This window comes from Hemicordylus capensis, chromosome 2 (assembly GCF_027244095.1).
Source record: "Hemicordylus capensis ecotype Gifberg chromosome 2, rHemCap1.1.pri, whole genome shotgun sequence".
Taxonomy (NCBI): Eukaryota; Metazoa; Chordata; class Lepidosauria; order Squamata; family Cordylidae; genus Hemicordylus; species Hemicordylus capensis.
The window spans coordinates 410505721-410519656 of NC_069658.1; the positions used below are offsets into that span (position 1 = coordinate 410505721).

At 50.0% G+C, this 13936-nt stretch overlaps 1 protein-coding gene across 27 annotated transcripts in view; it reads right to left on the reverse strand.

The window, feature by feature from the left end:
- Positions 1–13316, reverse strand: part of ARSG (arylsulfatase G) — a 196321-nt gene extending 183005 nt beyond the window's left edge. For 4 of the 27 annotated variants that reach the window (XR_008314763.1, XR_008314762.1, XR_008314764.1 and 1 more), the window contains exon 1: positions 9853–10053. The gene's annotated coding sequence lies outside the window, so the exon portion shown is untranslated. Of the gene's footprint in view, positions 1–8365; positions 8629–8918; positions 9074–9852; positions 10054–10221; positions 10458–13300 lie in introns of those variants that run through there. The other 23 variants (XM_053288951.1, XM_053288949.1, XM_053288925.1 and 20 more) reach the window with 19 other exon arrangements.
- Positions 13317–13936: the final 620 nt, after the last annotated feature.

Sequence of the window (13936 nt, forward strand, 5' to 3'; positions counted from 1 at the left end):
TGAAACTGATATATGAGACAGACGCATTACATGCAAAGCGAGATAAGTCAAGCCTTAATTTGTTATAATTGTGATGATCATGGCGTACAGCTCATGAAAACCCCAAATCCACAATCTCAGAAAATTAGAATATTACATGGAACCAATAAGACAAGGATTGTAGAATAGAACAATATTGGACCTCTGAAAAGTATACAGTGTACTGTGCTTGATTGGCCAGCAAACTCGCCTGACCTGATCCCATAGAGAATCTATGGGGCATTGCCAAGAGAAGGATGAGAGACTTGAGACCAAACAATGCAGAATTGCTGAAGGCCGCTAATGAAGCATCCTGGTCTTCCATAATACCTCATCAGTGCCACAGGCTGATAGCATGCATGCCACGCCGCATTGAGGCAGTAATTGCTGCAGAAGGGGCCCAAACCAAGTACTGAATACATATGCATGCTTATACTTTTCAGAGGTCCGATATTGTTCTATTCTTCAATACTTGTCTTCTTGGTTCCATGTAATATTCTAATTTTCTGAGATTGTGGATTTGGGGTTTTCATGAGCTGTACGCCATGATCATCACAATTATAACAAATTAAGGCTTGACTTATCTCGCTTTGCATGTAATGCGTCTGTCTCATATATCAGTTTCACCTTTTAATTTGCATTACTGAAATTAATGGACTTTTGCACAATATTCTAATTTTCAGAGTTTCACCTGTATACTGAGTCAGACCACCAGTCTATCTAGCACAGTATTGTCTTCACAGACTGGCAGTGATTTCTCCAAGGTTGCAAGCAGAAATCTCTCTCAGCCCTATCTTGGAGATGCCAGAGAGGGAACTTGGAACCTAGATGCTCTTCCCAGAGTGGTTCCATCCCCTGAGGGGAATATCATACAGTGTTCACACATCAGGTCTCCCGTTCATATGCAAACAGGGCAGACCCTGCTTAGCTAAGGGGACAAGTCATGCTTGCTACCACAAGACCAGCTCTCCTCATTATAACAGGAGCGGAGCTAACAGTGTAGCTCAGGGGTGTCAAACTGAGGCCCTCCAGATGTTGCTGGCCTACAACTCCCATCATCCCTGACTACTGGCCATGGTGACTGGGGATGATGGGAGTTGTAGGCCAACAATAGCTGGAGGGCCACAGTTTGACACCCCTGGTGTAGCTGGTTCCAAGGTATCCCTGGAACACGGGATGCCTCACCCGTGTGGTGGATCCTGCCATCTCAAGCATGCCTGTTTCTCACTTTGCACACCTGCCCGGGTCTGTGCTCTGCCTGAGTCTGCCTGTTGCCGCTTGCCATTCTTGAGACATGGGGCTGTTCCCTGTCCTTGAACTGTAATGTAGGAAGCAGCCTGAAGCTAATTAGCTTTCTTACGTGACTGCAACTATATGACTTGTGAGCAAAAAGGATAGGTTATGCTGATCTTCACTAACTATTTGGTTCAGCTTTAAGGTATCATTTGTTCAGTCTATGGCTGCAATCTTGGACACAGCTGGACTGCTTCCATTCCATCAACTTCAGCAAGGTTTAAGCTGCCGGTGTGCTGAAGCACAGATACTGGCTATAATGGGAGGAGGGACATGGCTCTGGAAATCTGATCAGCCTTGAATGCATTGTGGTCTCTAAGACCAACCTAGGCAACAGCATGAGCAGAGTCCTGAAAATCAGTTTCTCCTATGAAAAGCAAGTTTTTAGCCCATGTGGTTTAGAGGCTTTGCTAAAATATAATCGGGGGTGGAGGAATTACATCAGTAAACCTAAGTATCAGCCAGTTCTCCAAGGCTCATCTCTCACTCCCACCTACAGATATATTTCCTTCCTACATCATTCCACATGTTTCAGTTCCAGTTCCTCACAAATAAACACAAAATGGAACGGGGTGGGGTGGAGAGAAGGCAACAACCTCCAGAAGAGAAATTGCTCAGAAAATTAACTGATTTGATGTATATGTGCCACACTTGTATAATTTCTCTCAAACTGTAAGCACTGGGTGGTTGTTGTTGTTTCTAACTGAAGGTCTGACTTTTTACTGCCAAATTTTGGACTCCTTGAGTAGCATTTAGACTAGTTAGCCATGACTAAGCACTACTGAATCAATGAGACAATTTGTTCACAACTAACAGGTAAAGTGTGCCGTCAAGTCGATTTCGACTCCAGGCACCCACAGAGCCCTGTGGTTGTCTTTGGTAGAATACAGGAGGGGTTTACCATTGCCGCCTCCTGCACAAAATGAGATTATGCCTTTCAGAATCTTCCTATATCACTGCTACCCAATATAGGTATTTCCTATAGTTTGTGAAACATATCAGCGGGGATTCAAACTGGCAATCTTCTGCTTGTTAGTCAAGCATTTCCCCTCTGCGCCACTTAAGGTCCCACTAATTTCAATGGGACTTAGTCATGAGTAATTTAGTCTGGATGCTGCCTCTTGTCTATGAAAATAATCAAGCTCCTCTTCATTGTCTTTCTGTATTAACATGTACACCACATATCCATTACGAATTATGATAACTGCATCATAATTTGATGCCTATTAACTCGGGTATACCTGGTGAAACATACATAGCCCATGCACAATTGTCATGTAGTGTGAAGCCGACCCAATGGCACACAAGTTGTCAGAAAGTATTGATAGCAGTCACTACTCAAGGTGGCTGAAAAAAATGTGGCAAATAATAGCTAGAGGGGTTTTGCTTTTAAATAGGATCCACTTTAGAGAAAGCAGCCCCACAATGTAACAAGCTGAAGTTTCTCTGACAATGGCTGGGTTCAGACGTACACTCTAACTACAGTTAATCCTAACTAGAGTTACAATTCCTCACTCCAATTCACTCCGCAGTGTACAGCAAACTGTCATTAGCCGAACTGCAGCTGAGGGAGAGGGGAGCTCCTCCCTGCTGCTTGGCCTCCCAGTCCAATCCCAGCCAGCTCCACAGCCAGACTGTCGGCAAAGCGTCACTGCATCAGCCACTTGGCCATGAGCTCCAGCAGGGCGTGCCAGGCAGGACCCTGCCTTTTCGGAGCGCCCCACCCACCCTTGGCAAGGGAAGTGCATTGAAAGCCAGTGCTGCTTCTGCCAGCCATATGCAGATGAGGCAGGGCAAAGGGTACTGGGGAGTCTGTGCCAACATGACCAGGGAAGATGATGCAGGGGAGACTTCTCCAGCAGACCCATCACTAAAGCCGCTGAAAGCAGTTTGCTGCCCAGAAGGCTCACGCTTTCATGAGAGGGCCAGTCTACTGGGAATAGGTCTGTGTCTGTTAAGGCATTATCCCCACCTGGGGACTGTGAGCTCCCAAACAGACCATCAGGGAATCCAAGGGGGCCCTGCTCTAGTGGGGCCCCTGACTCTCTGTGTTGAAAAATGGGGGGAGGCCCAACTTCCCTCTCCCCAAATCCTCCTGTAGCCCTGCATGTACCACAGGGGATATCCCCACACCCCATGTGCCATAGCCTGGCACCTAGGGGTGTGTCCGAACCGGTCTGGAGACCATTCTAAAGGCCTCCGAACTTCCAGACTGGTTCGGACTTGGCCGATCCGGGTCCGGGTGGGGGGTCTTCCTTTAAGGGCGGGAGGGCTTGCTTACCCCTCCCGCCTCTTTTCCCCCTCCAGCACCCATATTCTATTGTATAATTGGGGCGCTGGAAACCAGCCGCCCCAGCCGCCTCCGCCGCCCCCCCCCCCCGTGAGCGGATTAGGGGCAAAGGAAAGCTACTGCCGCCCTCCCGCCCCCTCCCTCCCACCCGATGCCCCCCCCGAGTGCTCACCACGTTTGCCAAAAAAAGAGAGGAGCTCGCGAACAGAGCTCCTCTCTTGCCAAAGTCTCAGGCCCAACTGGGGCCTTGGGAGCGCGCGCACGCGCGATAGGACTCCGGATCTAATGGAACTTTCGCCGGAGGCCCGGTCTACCCGTCCTCTTCCCGGCGGGTAGACCGGGCCTCCGGCGAAAGTTCCATTAGATCCGGAGTCCTATCGCGCGTGCGCGCGCGCCTAAGGCCCCAGTTGGGCCTGAGACTTTGGCAAGAGAGGAGCTCTGTTCGTGAGCTCCTCTCTTTTTTTGGCAAACGTGGTGAGCACTCGGGGGGGGGGTGGGGGGGGGGCGGCGGGAGGGCGGCAGTAGCTTTCCTTTGCCCCTAATCCGCTCACGGGGGGGGGGGGGCGGCGGAGGCGGCTGGTTTCCAGCGCCCCAATTATACAATAGAATACGGACGCTGGAGGGGGCAAAGAGGCGGGAGGGGTAAGCAAGCCCTCCCCGCCCTAAAAGGAAGGCCCCCCTTCGGTGCCGGTCCGGACTGCTCCGGACCATGCACATCCCTACTGGCACCCAGAGGGCATCCAGATGACCCCTTTTCCATTGCCATGGCGCATGCGTGGTGTTGGTGGATGGCTGGACTCTGGCACAGACCTTTCCACCCACTCAGAACTCCCGGTTCCCTATCTGTCTTCCCGATGCATGCAGATCTGCAGGCACGGGGATGGACGGGAGAGGGGAGCCCCCACTCTCTGGACACCGCCAGAAAGCAGGATGGCCATTCTGGGGCACTGGAAAGGGTACACCTGTGCACATGGATGTGCGGGCAAACGGGGCACGGTATCACAGCAGCTTGTCCATGGTCCCCAGGACTAGGAATGTATTCCCTGCAACAGCACTCCCCACAGTTGTGAGCCAGAAACCATCCTCACTCTGTTCAGAGCACCCATGGCCACTGCTCTTGTGAGGGAGGTGTTCCGTGGAGAAGGGGAGATATTGTCCTCTTGAATCAGCTGTGCTTTTCCCAAGCAAATCACTTCTTTCCTTTCTATTCTGATGGTCCCACTGACCTCAGTAACCTGTCCTGCTCATGAGCAAGCCTCTGAGGGCATGAACCCCCCAAAGGGGAAATGGATGGGAGTCCCTTCCCCACCTTTTCTGTGTGAAAAATAGAACTCGGCTGCTCCAGCTTCGCTGCTTGGGTCTGCCATACAGACCCTGCCAATAGCAACCCCACATAAGCCATTTTCATGGTCAGTGCAGGCAGTGGGCCGCAGAGCGGACCCTACCAGCCATTCAAAATTCCTGGGCCGGCATTGCAGCGTATGTAGATCTCAAGGCGCAGTGATTCCCAGGAGAGCCCCAGTTTCCAGCCACCCCGGGATGGCTGCACTGCCCATTGGGGGCTGCAAGTAGGAGTACACCTCTGCACACTGGTGGGTGGGTGGGCAGGGCACAGGGTTTGACAGTGGCTTGGCGGCAGTCACCGAGACCAGGAGAGCACTTGCCCAAGTGCCCCTCCCCGCAGCTTTCCTGCATGGAGGATTGTTCCTTGCTCCCCTTAGTCTGCCACTCTCAGAAGAGAGCGACCCATGGGCAAATGGGCAGTTCTGCCGTACTCCGAACCACTGAGGCCACAGTGGTGACACCAGTGGACTGCCCTGGTCATGAGTAAGACTTAGGGAGCAAACATGCCCACATGGGGAAGGGGGTGGACCCCACCCCTTCTGTGTGAAAAACAGAATTTGGCTGCTCCAACTTCCCAGCTTGGGTCTGCTTTTTGGCTTCCCCCTCCCAGCGCCATGATGTGGTAGCCTGCTTGTGCTTCCACTTGGAGTGTTTGTGCTTGTGGACATCCAGGACTGTTGTTCCCCAGGCAGCTTGGTGGCTTGTCAGGCTGGCCAGTCCAGGATGGGGTGTATTGGCATCCCTCTTGAATGGCAACTCCATAGCTGCATGGCTGACAAGAAGGGTGTGGCCTTTTTCCGACTGGCTGCCAGTGAGAAGAGCCAAAAGCATGGACCAGCCATGTCCTCAGTTGGTTCTGTGCCACTGCCTCTATGACTGGGGTTTGGAAATAGATGCTTAATGCATCACTGAGAAATCTAGGGAAGGCTTCTTAAGAAGTGATCTAATCATTGCCTCCTTCAAACAAAGAGGCATCCTACCCTCCCTCAGTGATGAGTTAATGATATTCACTAGGCCATCTCCAAAATTGGCCTTGTTACTGGAGAATTGGGAGGTAGACGGTACAAAATCATTATTAAAAAGGGATCAGGGAACAAGAAAGTTACAGATGATTTAGCCCAACCTCTGTCCTAGATAAATTGGTGGATAAAATGATGGGTTTTGTACTTCTCCAGTAGCAAAAGAAAGAGAGTTTTCCCTGGGAATTCCACCCCAAGCCCAAGGAGGTTCAAGCTTTGTAACAGAGAAGGGTGGTGGCGGCAACCATTTTTGAACCTACCGAGAAAAAAGAAGAGTTTTAGGAGTAGCCTTTGCGAGAAAGCTCAGGAGGGATGATTTAGCATTTCTTTCCTTCACGTGAGCTTGCTCTGAGACAAAGGCTATAATCCGCTACAGTCCTCCTTTTGGTACTGAAACAGTATAAAGGCAGTCCACAACTGTACACACCAAGGCAAAAGCTCTAGCTTCACGTATACACTGATAGAGTCTAACTAATCAGGAAAGATCTTGGATTTGGTGAACTCAATGAAAATATCAAATCAAGATGTGGTGGCAATGGGAAAAGGCAAAGTCCATGCTACGGACTGTTAGGAAACAGACTGACAACAAAAATAGCCAGTGTTGCAATGCTCTTAAGCAAATCTATGGTCAAGGCCACACTTGGAATACTGTAGATGATTCTGGTTGCTTCATCTCAAAAACATTACTGTAGAGATGGAAAAGGCACAGAAAACAGCAACCAAATCTTGCCTATTTGAAAAAGCTGAAATGCTTGGGGATTTTCAGTCTAGAAAAACAAAGCTAAGAAAGGACATGATATAGGTTTACACAATTAAGCACAATGTAGAAAAACTGGTTAGCAAGAACTATCTTGCACTCTGGAACTCAAAGTCACTCCGTGAAACTGACTGGCAGGAGTTTCAGGACAAAATACTGACACAATACATAATGCATGTACAATTTGCTGTCAAAAAGTGCGGTGGAGGCCGCCACTGGCTTAGATAGCTTTAAGAGGATTTGATACAATACAGGATAGTCTACCAGTGGCCAGAACAATTAAATGAAACTTCAGGAATGCCAATTGCTGGAGGTCACTCAACAGTGGGTGGCTGCTGCTTTCACACCCTGCTTCTCGATTTATCAGAAGCACTGAGTTGGGCACTGCTGGAAACAGGATGCTGGACTAGATGGACCCTTGGTCTGATGCTGTAGGGGTTGTCTTATATTAACAGCATGCTTTGCCCATTTTGTGGTAAAATGAAAAAGGGAGAGACAAACAGGTGGGCACAAATAGGAGGGGCACAATCCTCCAGCAGTTCTGTTTCAAAATAATTTACACTTGTACTAGAAGATGCAGCAGCAGTTCCTCACATCCTGTACAACCCAACATTAAAAAGGGAATAAGTAGTTTGCACACAGATTAATTGCTACCACCCCAAACTACCCCAGCAGCAAAGCTGAGCTCAAACACTATTTTTGCAGCACATTTTCCCTCCATGTATCTACTAGGGCTGTCCATCACATTGGCCCAATAATCGGATCAGAGCCAATGCAACTCCTATAAGGGCATTTCTCACTGGTAACTATTCAGATGAAAAATGTCTCTGATATCACCAGACAATTAGATACAACACCAAATCTTACTGGTACCAGATCAAATATTATCCCTTATCTTTTAACAAAGAGCCAAATTCTCTGAATAAATTGGTTGCCTTGCAGACAACCGCAGGGTTTCAAAAGCTCACCATCCCTTTCCTGGTACTGCCCCCAATGCACTAGTAATGGAAACAACAGCATGATGCTGGCCTTTTTCCTAGCACATTACTAAGGAAAAAAATTAGTATTTTTTACCTGTAATTATAGGGTGTAGCCATTTTCTCCACAGTAATGCACCAAGAAGAGGATGCAAATTCATGATGTTACTTTCTTTCCTGGTGCAAAGTAGAATGATACCAGGAAAGGGCAGGCAGGGATTTGATATGCCATGTCTGCAGCTGCCCAGAAGACAGGCAATTTCTTCAGAGAAGTCAGTTCTTCATTAAAAAGTAAGCATCCCATTGGGTCCTGATGCATTGTGCGCATAATGCAATAATGGCCTGGATTGTTATCAGTAGCAGGCCAATAATTCAGCCCATGCATAGTCCTAGTATCTACAGTTTTGGGGATATATAGTAATCAGAATCTGCCCATTCTATTAACATCCACTCAGATAAAAACATAACAAAAGAACAGCCCTGCTGGATCGGGCCCAAGGCCCATCTAGTCCAGCATCCTGTTTCACGCAGTCACCCACTAGATGCTTCTGGAAACCTACAGGCAGATAAGCAAGTGTTTCCTTGGGCTTTGCAGACACATTGTACCACAAAAGATTTAAGGGACTTACACAAGTGTATATGAAATGGGCTGAAATGTTAAACATACTTATCTATATCTTCTATATAATTATTTCTCGTAGACCTGCTGAGAAAAATGCGTGGTGGAAATCTCGCGAGAGTGGCGGAACCCTTGCAAGGTTCCACGGCCACGGCTGCTGACGGGTCGAGAAAAAGCGGCTGTTGCTGGGCCGGGGACGAGAAGCAGCCTCCGGTGACCCAAGAAGAAGCGGCTGCTGTGGGGCCGCCGGCGGACCGTGGGGAAAGCTCGGAGAGGGGGGCAGCCGGCCAGAAAGCTGGGCGTGCCGGCGTGTGTGTGTGCGCGCGTGTTGGGGGTGTAAACAGCGGCAGTGGCTGGGCAAGCCAGAGCCGCAGATGCTCAGAGAGAGAGAGATTGGGGGGGGGGCGGGCGAGTTGTGGGTTGGGGGGAGAGCGGCCGGCGGCAGCCGAGGGAAAAGCTCGGGGAGGGGGGCGGCTGGGCAGAAAGCCAGGCATGCCGTCGTGTGGGGGCGGGGCGGGCAGCGGCTGGGCGAGCCGGAGCCGCAGATTCTCACAGAGAGAGAGAGAGAGAGTTGGGGTGGGGGTGAGCGAGAGAGGTTTACCTCCTCCTTCGTTTGTGAGAACCACCTCTTAAAGAATACGATTTCGAGTGTCTAATCTTGCCTGATGCTAGAACGGCCGCTTTGCTGAACAGTTAGAGCAGAGGTGCGCAAACTTGGCCTTCCAGATGTTGTTGAACTGCAACTCCCATCATCCTCAGTCTTGTTGCTGGGGATGATGGGAGTTGCAGTTCAACAAGTTTGCCCTGCGCTGGTCGAGAGGTTTCTCTGCCGCCCCCTGAGCGCAGTGAGGAAGCGGCCTTCCTCTTTTTCTACAAGGAAGCAACCAGCGACCCCTGCAGACCAGTCCCGCTCCCTGCGAAGGCACAAATTGCGAACTAGGCCACAGTCACACCCACCAAGCACTTTAGCGCCGGACAGGGCTGTCAGTTGAGTGGGGGGGGGGGGGGGCTAAACAAATGGCTTCCCCGTCAGGCAATGCCCAGCAACAAAGCAGGAAAACTCCACGGCACCGCAGTCGTCCTCCTCCCCCAAGCACAGCCTACCACCTTGCGTTACCCAAAACATGCCTTCCCATCCCCAGCCAGTGTTTTTAAGTCATTAGTATATCGGGCTATACATCTCCCTTATTTTAAGAGGCACGTCTTTGAAGTGACCCTGCATTTTACTATCACGATCCCATTGCAGGACATTCACACTCCTGAAGTACACTGTTCAAATGCCTTTCATTCTGGTTTGGGGGCATTTTTAAAGAATTGATCAAATTGATCTGCTACCACCCTCCGCGTTTCTCACAGCCTGAATGCACCCAGTTTATGAGGCGCCTCACTTCTCACGAGGTAGGTGCAAACGCTCAGGTTGGGCCTCACCCATTAACTAGTCCCCTCAAAGCGATTAGCTTCCCTTGGGGCTAAGCCAGAAAGCTCTACGGGTACAAAAAAACTGTCCCAAGGAGCAAGATTGGATATCCACTCACTCGCTGCGCCACAGTTAACCGAGCCTGCCACGGCCGCCGCTGCCACTCGCAGACGATACCATGTTGCACGACCAAGCGGCACGTGCACGGTGGCCGAGCGAGCACCTCCCCTTCTCCCAGGTTTGGCCCAATGGGGGCGCGCCGAGCCCTTCTCTCCCACCCCAACTGAACAAGCGGCCGCTAGGATCCGCCCCGCACTGCACTGCGGAACACTCATTGGCAGCGGCGGGAGGTGCGAGGGGCTCTTTCTTCGCAGTGGCCGTTGCCATTCACACTCTAGGGGTCAATTCTCGGAACCTCCCCGGCTAGCTAAAGATTGACACGAGCCACGCCCCCCCCTATCTTCTGTGTAGGCGCCCATCTCTTTACCTCGTTATTTGACCGCCACTACGAACGTTGGTTTCTGAGAACCTTCTTTCCTCACTTTTGCCTGCGACTAAGCTTAAAGGAAAGCTTTAGGTTTGTTTACGCCATTTCCCTCTCTGTTTTGGTTAACTTTATTCGTCCTTGCTCTCCTCCTGTCGTTTCATCAATCTGTCCGTTTTGTGTCTTGCTTGGTGCCTGCCCCGCCCCCCTTCGCCCAAGCCCTTGGCTTATGGCCGTGGCTGCTACTTTTAAACCGTGTATTTCCTGCAATTCCCTACTTCAGACAGCCACCGACAGCGCCTGTGTTTGGTGGTCCCTGGAAGAGAACCACCCACGGACCTCTGCACTATTTGCGCAGGCCTCCCTAAGCGGCTCGCTCGCCGCGACCGTGCCTCACAATTTCGCGCCCTTTTGTGAAAGAAAGCCCTGCTTGCCCCTGATACACTGGCCGAAGCAGCAGCTGCCGCTCCTCAGTATTGCTCCTGCCGTGCAGCCCCCTCCGGCTACGGATTGATTAAGTGCCGTCAAGTCGGTGTCGACCCTTAGCAACCACATAGACAGATTCTTTGCAGGATGATCTGTCTCCAGCTTGGCCTCTAAGGTCTCTCAGTGGTGCATTCATTGCTGTCCTAAATTCCATCCACCTTGCTGCTGGTCTTCCTCTTCTTCTCTTTCCTTCAGCTTTTCCCAGCATTATGGATTCTCAAGGGAGCTGGGTTTTCACATAATGTGTCCGAAGTATGATAGTTTGAGCCTGGTCATTTGTGCCTCGAGTGAAAATTCTGGATTGATTTGTTCTATGATTCATTTGTTTGTTTTCCTGGCTGTCCATGGTATCCTCAAAAGTCTTCTCCAGCACCAAAGTTCTAAAGGGTCAATATTTTTTTTCTATCTTGCTTCTTCAAATTCCAGCTTTTGCATCCATAGAGTGTCATGGGAAAGACCATTGTCTTAACGATTCTAATCTTAGTGGGTATAGACACGTCAGGGCATCTAAATATCCTTTCCAAGGCCTTCACTGCAACCCTACGAAGTGCTAGTCTGCGGCATATTTCTTGACTGCTGGATCCCTTACTGTTGACTGTCAATCCTAAAAGGCAGAAGCTATCTACCTCTTCAGTGTCAGTTCTGAGGCTGGTTGCTGTACCCGTTGTCATTAGTTTAGTCTTCAAGTTCTTTACATTTAGTCGTAGTCCCATTTTTTCCACTGTCTTTCCTGATGGCTCCCTTATGAGCTCTAGCACAGCTGAGGAAACTTGCCCTGAGGTGCCTGCCCCACCTGTTACTCCAGTGGCAATCACCGTTGGAGGGCCTTCTGGAACTCCTATGTCAAACCGCCTGCACCCCACTCTGTACCTGCAGTGGCAGACAAGGCCAGTACAGGGGAGCCCTCCCCAAAAGAAAAAGTCAGCTAAGCACCCACAGCCCAAGCAATCTGTATCAGTGGCTACCTTGCCTCTCCCTCAGGCTCCCTCCCACTCACTGTCAAGGGAGAGCATCATGCCTGTGCCCCACCCCAATCTCGAACAAGACAGTGAACCACAGAGACGCTCTGAGTCTGAATCTACTCATGAGCCCATCTGTCCTGAATACAGGCCTTGCTGTAGTGGGCACTCCCCAGGCTATTACCGAACTCCACCTTATGGGAGGGAGGGAGCATTATTGGAGAACTCTAATTCAAGGCTATTATGAACACCCTTGAATGGACTATATGCAGGTGCAGCTGCAGGTTGAACCCTACTGCCCGTTACTCCAGGATGCAAGCATTGGGAGGCAGATGACTGGGAATGGGCTCCTCTTGTCTTCGGGCGTATAGCCCTCACGCGCCTCACTTCCTATCTCCATCACCTCCTCCCAGGAGAGCCACCTCACTCAAAGGCAAGGCTGTGACCACTCCCCAGCCTACTCTGGACAAGGGCAAGCAACCTGTGCAAATTATTATTATTATTATTAATCTAAACTGGGGAAACAGCATTTTTGGTCACAAGGACAATCAAAGTCAAGTTATCAGCCCTTTCGTCAGCAAGACTATAAATGCAACCACTACCAACCAACGCTCTCACAGAAACCCAAACCTGCTTTCTCCAAGAGGGCATGACTCCATGCTAACACCAGGCTCCCATCTTCTTCTGTTTGCAGATGCTTGGCAGGACATCACAACAGACTCTTGGGTATTGACCATTGTGAGAATGGGATATGCCACAGAATTAATTCAGCTGCCATTCTTCCTGAGGATTTGGAAGACCACTCCATCAGGGTCATATTCTCAATTTCCCAGGGGGGGCACAGGGCACATGGGAGGAGGAGTCTTGTGGTAGCAAGTGTGAATTCTTCCCTTTGCTAAAAGGGTCCACCCTGGTTTGCATTTGAATGGGAGACTACATGTGAGATATTCCCCTTAGGGGATGGGCTCTCTCTGGGCAGAGCACCTGCATGCATAGAGCACTACTAGCTTTTCTCCTTGTTATACTACTTCTAATCAGAGAATCATAGAGTGAAAGGGCCATGAGAGGCAGCTATACCTCCTAAGAACTTGCTTAGTTGCTACAAAGACAACACAGGACTGACTGTGTTGATCAACTGAATGATGAACTTGAGCATGAGAGCTTGCTGATGCTAGCTGGCAGCCTGGGGGTGGGTGGGTAGCATTGCCTCCTCCAGGAAATCCAGAGGAGGGCTTGAGCACCACCATCCCCACCTGGCAGCCCGGCAGGGGCATTGCCCCCTCTGGGAAATCCTGGAGGAAGTGTGAGCCCGGATGTCCCCACAAAGTTTAATCCCCTGCACTCCATTCACTGACATTGCTGGAGATTTGTCACCTTCTACAGAAACATGCCATTCAGCCAGTGTGCCACACCGTCTCTTCTGGATTCTACTCCAGGTACTTCACAATTCCCAAACGGGATGGCGGGCATCACCCCATTCTGGATTTAAGAGCTCTCAACGAATTTGTCTGCTACCACAAGTTTTGCATGATTTCCTGAACACAAATCCTTCTTTCCCAAAATGCATGGTTTGTCTCTCTTCCATCCAACCTTCCCGCAAGAAGTATCTATGTTTTTGTGTAAGCGACAAAATTTACCAGTATATGGTCTAGCCTTTTCGCCTATCATTGGCACCACAGGTCTTCTCCAAGTACATGGCTGTCATGGTGATCCACCTGTGGAAATACGCCATCCGTCTATTTCCGTATCTTGACAACTGGCTCCTGGTGACAAAAACAAAACATCAACTTACAGAGTACCTGAATACTACGTTGGCTCTCCTAGACCACCTGGACCTGCAGGTCAATTGGGAAAAATCCAATCTCACACCTACAATTACCATAGACACCATTCTGGACTCAACTGTGATGGCTTCCCTACCAGCCTGCAGGGTGTTAGCTATTTGGAGTATGGCCCATCATGTCCTCTCTACCAGGATTCACAAAGCCCTTTCTATTCAAAGTCTCTTGGGGTTCATGGCATCCACGACTGCCAACCTTCGTTTAGCCCACCTACACATGTAATACCTGCAGGCCTGGTTCTTGACCATCTTCAACCCGAACAAAGGCCAACCTGAGAAGCAACTTAGGCTTCCTCACCATGTACCCCTAACCCTTGCTAACTTGGCAAAGAGTTAAACGTGGTGGAGTTAAATGTTTTAACGTGGTGATTCTCTTTATTTAGCAGGGGAAGAGTAACTGGCTCTATCCACCCTCAGCACAGTACCTCCAGTT